This window comes from Melanaphis sacchari, unplaced genomic scaffold, assembly GCF_002803265.2.
Source record: "Melanaphis sacchari strain LSU unplaced genomic scaffold, SCAv2.0 Contig42_pilon_pilon, whole genome shotgun sequence".
Lineage (NCBI taxonomy): Eukaryota > Metazoa > Arthropoda > Insecta > Hemiptera > Aphididae > Melanaphis > Melanaphis sacchari.
The window spans coordinates 2,139,641-2,145,691 of NW_020271275.1; positions in this window are offsets into that span (position 1 = coordinate 2,139,641).

Genomic DNA, 6,051 nt, shown 5'->3' on the forward strand with positions numbered 1-6,051 from the left:
AAAAATTGTAGAAATGTGTTTTAAATTATTTAAATTAATTTATTTTATAAATAACTCAATTAATCGTTTCAGAGTAGCCATTGTTAATCTTAAACTGTTATAATAAGATATTGTAATCTATTCTTAATATTGATCTCTATCCTATGTAGTGTGATATGTATAATAAATATACAACTTCATTTAGTTATAAATTTACATCTGTAGAAAAAAAATCATGAACAGTTAATCGTTTTTTTCATTGTAGTCTCGTGAATAGTAATTTACTATTATTGTTACTTTGTAAACTTTTTATCGTAACACGTGTAACGTGGTACATAGGTGCAAGTTCGTGTTATTTTAATAAAATGCATAATATTTTTATACAATATTATATAGTTTGGCCAAACATTATGACTCACGAAATAAATAAACGAACAGTGAACTATACCAATGAAAAAAGTTTAATCGTAATAGGTGTACACTGTACAGATACAGACAATTAAAAATGATGTAATGTTTTAATAAAACATGCCACACAGTATTATGTGTATTTTTGTCTTATTAATAATTTCTTGTGAATGTATAATTAATTAAATATTAAAATATTTTCTATTATTTTGAAATGGTTTGAAAAAATATAATTATATAATTAAACAAAAAAAAAAAATATATATATATACAAATATTATAACATTATATTTTAGTATAAGAAAACTTAATCAAATTGATAAATTAATATATTTTAGGAATAAATATGTGTAAGAAAATTTAAATGATTTCATATATTAAGATATTATTTTAAGATATTTTATACATCTTAGTAATCATTAATTTTAATTTATATTTTCAAATATTTAGTGAAAAATTCAAGTTTCTGTGATTATTTATTTTTTAATTATAACAAAATAAAGAAATCAGTATTTTCAAAAATTGGATTAATGTAAAAAAATTTGTTTTTCCTTTAATTTATTTTGCTTTTTTCTATTTTTAAAAAAATTACTGTAAAATGTTTATTCTTAATTATCTAAAGTACTAATTAAATTCAATTTGCTACCAAAAATCACCCTTAAAGTTGAAAATTGAAGCATTTTCGCCACCTCAAAAGCCAATAACAGATAGAAAAAAACATTTAATTGTAAAAAATTAATACATTCATTGCTCTGCTTCGAATCTAAAATGTAAAAATAAAATAATATAAATAGTAAAAATATATTATAGTAACGAAATATTTTATCTAACTTCTTATGGCCTGCATACCACTGATGGTTATTTCTTTAAATAAAATATTTATATATACATATATATATATATGTGTGTGTGTGTGTATATAATCTAAATATGACCGTATTGTAATGAAAATTTTTAAAAATACTGTTTTACCATAATGCATCACGTCGACTGCTACGGTCCACAAATAGGAACAGACACGCGTGATGTATAAAATAAAATATGTCTTATCGGTAAACGTTCGGTGAACAAAATCTTTTGTTTGTGCACAGATCGGATTGTGTTACCGTAATGTTTTATATTCCATAACAGTATAACACTAAGTCCATGTTGAAGACGTTCAACGTTGTCGTTTCAATCAATATGTTGATGTTTTATACTGATAATTTACAATTTTCATTAGTAAGTATAGTAGCCCATATTTATCATTTAATAATTGATACAGCTTGAAACAGAATATTTTTATGAACATAATATATAGTCAACATACTGCAGTGTATATATCAAATGCTCGACAGTAAAGTTTTTTTTTTTTATTTAGATTTAGTAACATACTTATGTTGAGATTTATGAACAGTATAAATCGCATAACAGGTACCCCACAAAATGTTTGTTGTACGGTGCACTAGAACTAGATTTATTTTAAATTATGTGGACGTTGATTAATGAAAAAAAAAAATTAGTCGAGTTTGTTCTATGTATATTTATAATTTTTATTGTAATTGGTATACATTTTAACAAACTTCAACATTTTTATGCGAAAATATCCCACTTACTAGAATATTAAATTTAAATTGTAATAAAAACCAACTAAACAACCTAAACAATCATATACAAGTTGTAAAAATATACTTATTCTTATTTTTGAATTAAGTACAAAAATACAAAATTTGAAACCTACGTGTGTAAAAAGTATTTAATAATTGTGGCTCTATCTGGCGTCCACTTCTGCAAGTATATTTAAATTACTGTTATCCAATATCGCGAAAACGAAATGTTGAATTAACCGTAGTAATGTCTGAAACTTAAAACAAACGAAAACGCCTGAAATACGCACATATAGGCAACAAATAAAGAATTTCAAAACACTCAAAGTTAAGATATAATAGTAGTTATAATATTTAATTAATATACCTATTTTAATTGCTTATATCATTGATAAATTAAATTATTAAAAATATTTATTCTTTGCATTATTAAAAAAAAGATTTATGGCAACTATTTAACAATTACTGTACCAGTAATAAATCCACGAATTGCACTGTATTATACATATAATAACATCGGCATAACTTGACGATTAATGATTAAATAATTAGCTTCAAAACATTAACAATAACAATATTCTTAAATTATTTTTATTTATGTTATTAATAACCAACGACTAAATTAATGACTATTCATTAAACAAAATTTAGAAAATAAATGAAAGAATAATTATTTTAATGTTATTTTTCTATTAAATTTTACTACATTTAACAGAAATTCATCAATTATTTTATCAAAATCAATTATTGTCCAATTGAACAATGTCAACTATCGTTTATTGGACATTTTTCTTTAAGATGTAATTAATAATAATTATTAACAAATTACAGCAGAAGAATGAGCAATTATAGAATAATAAAACAGTATAGTTTATGGGAGAGGCCCCCAAACTTTTTATGGAACGACCCATTTTGGAAATTATTTAAATTTTGGCGATCCACAATAATATGAATGACCTTATTTTTTTTAGTTATTTGAGAAAAAGTAACAAATATGTCTAAAAAGTAAAAATATGTATTATTTATAAATATAACGTGACCCACTAAAAATATGATTGCGATCCATAGTTTGGGAACCTCTAATCTATAGACTTCGGTAAAGCAATAAAGCACACCATCAAGCACAATATAATGCGGTAATAGGTAATAGATATGTTGATATAAACAGGACAAATAATAATTATGTTATCAGTTGTTTTTATTGTAATTTGTTGATCTAAAAATAATCTCTCATTTCTGAAGCTATGATTACGATTTAAAGACAATAATATTTAATAGTGTTCATACTTTATGTAATGATAATATTATTATTGGATTATTTTTTTTTCCCAACCCAACTGATTAAATTATTGCGAATTGCGATAACATATGTCCAACAAGAGAAACTTAAAATAAATGTTAACTTCTCTGAAATAATTTGAGGAAATAATATTTTTATCTTATATGTTACATAATATATTAAATTCTTTCTTAACTTATGATGATTCAAATATTAGTATTATTGGATTATCCGGGGAGGGGGGCAAAATTATACCTTTGTCCCTCACAAAATTGTCAAGAGGTACAAGTGCCCCCCTTTTCCCCGCAACAATTATTCTACTGAACTAAATAATGGCAGTTCGGCTAAAGCAGTGATATTTTCTATAGTCTCATGTGGAAGAGAAGATTGTTGTAACTCAGTTAATCACGGCGAGATATTGGGCACTGTCAATATTAATTAAAAAAATAATATAATCGGATGATTTATAATATTGTATTTTTAATTATGCTGTGTTTTTCTACATATTGGCTGACAATGTAATCATCTGATAAGCAGCAGTATAGAAGATAATAAAGATACATTAATGAGAAAATATTCAAACATGTCCATGCGATAATATATCAAAACAAATACAGAAATTATACTAATGATTATAGTTTATTTGGCGGCTTCTTTGAAAAACGTCTAATTCATATTATATTTCTATACATTAGATTTTTATAAAGACAAAAAATAGGAAGAAAATTTATATTTTAACATTATCTTATTTACATACTTACATTTACATGACATACTTTGTTAAAAATTTAATAAAAATATAAACTATAGTTTTTATTTTTAAGTTAATTTTTATGATATCACTGTTATAGTAGAAATGTGCAATTTTTGACATACCTTCTACTTCATACCTTTGATTAATGTAATAATAGTGTTAAAAAATAATACTGCAATAGCTGCAATAATGAAAAAGTGACTTTTTGACCGCTACAAAAAGTTTTAATGCTCTATATGTAAACACACATTTACACAGTATCCCGACAATAGAGCGAAAAAAAAAAGAGCAAACGTAAATGCGCGAATGAAATAGAGCAAAAACAAAATGAGCGAATAAAAATATAAGCGAAAATCCATTCTTTACGTTTTTGGCTTAAAATATTTTGTACTGGTTGTGTAGTGTGTACTATAACTATGTGAAACTACAGTGAAATATTTTTGGATTCGATGTCTACGATAATGGTTAGGTTATTAGGTTATCTACGATAAGATTACGTTTTTGATCATTAGTCTAACAATCTTCGTACCCAGTTGAATTTGTCATTCAAGTCGTCCGACAGTATTTTTATGCTATATGCCTAACATATACTGACTTATTGTTTAACAATTTGACGCATAGAAATTAAAACGCCTTATACTCAACTACAGCATGGAAAATTATTGCTTTAGTCAAATAATTTCTTATATCGTAAGGAAAAAATACATAAAGACAATGAATATTGGGCAAACTATTTAAAGGGCGTTTGATTATTAAATATGAAGACATTATTTAAGGCCTTTCAGATCGTAATTATGTTGCCGATATAATTCAAAATGAAACAAAATTAGTAGTCAAAAATACTAAAAAGCGTGCCGTCGAAACACTCGAAACTCAAGATTATCCAGAAGTTATAAAACATGAGTCGTCTTCTGTAACTTCGGTTGTTTTTTGTGCATTTTAACAAATCACACATTTTAAACGCACCTACAATTCAAAAAAAAGAATCAAAGAAATTACTTAGCTCCACCTAATCTTCAAATATTCGATTATGCTAATTGCCAAATGATTCTGTGAATAAATTAAAAGATATTGCATGTATTGACGACTATTATAAAATCCTAATGTTTCAATATTTTAAAAGGTATTGCGCATAATTTGTCATTACAATTAATATGATAAATTAGTATTCGTTTTATTTTAACTATATTTTATACACATATAAATATATTAAATCGATTTTAATTCCATTAAAATATATTTTTTTCGTTGATATTTTTATTCACTTATTTTGTTTTCTTTCTTTTTTATTTGCGCATTTGTATTCGCTCTTTTGTCGTAGACCCCATCTACGCGTACGACGTACACACGGCCAGATGGAGATTTTACTGTCAAACCCTTATAATAAATAATGTAATGTGCAATCGTCTTCGTGTGTCGTGATCAGTATAAACCTCTGTAATATCTATTTATAGTTCAGAGACTGCGTAAAAAGAATCGTTAAAATAATTATCACTCCGGATCCAAAATTACGGTGGAGCGAGAGTTGGGTGGTAGCAGGTCGTTTACCGAGGTACACCTATTATAATATATTATGATCATGTCTCAAACAACACCCACAAATATAATAACACGATACAACAATAATATTACTGGTCTTATTTCGTATTTTATTATAATATATATATTATTATATATATATGTTTATATGTATATAAAAATTTCGAGCATTTTTCCTAACAGTAAACATTTATCATACACATGTATAATAATAATATATTAAAGATTTATTGTTATTTTTTTTGTATAAATATTAAACTAACGTTATACACTCACATATAAATAAATAAGTATATGTATGTATGTATGTATGTATGTATCGTGTATATAAATTAAAAGTATGCTAAACTATGTGACGAATGTATCATTTTTCTCAAACGTCACTTTGCAGGCGCCGTTAAGTAAAAAAACCAAAGAAATGAAAAAAAAAACATATTTTGTGTATTTTACAACAGGTAATATAATATTTAAATAATCAATTCTTCCCTATAGGTACACAGTATATA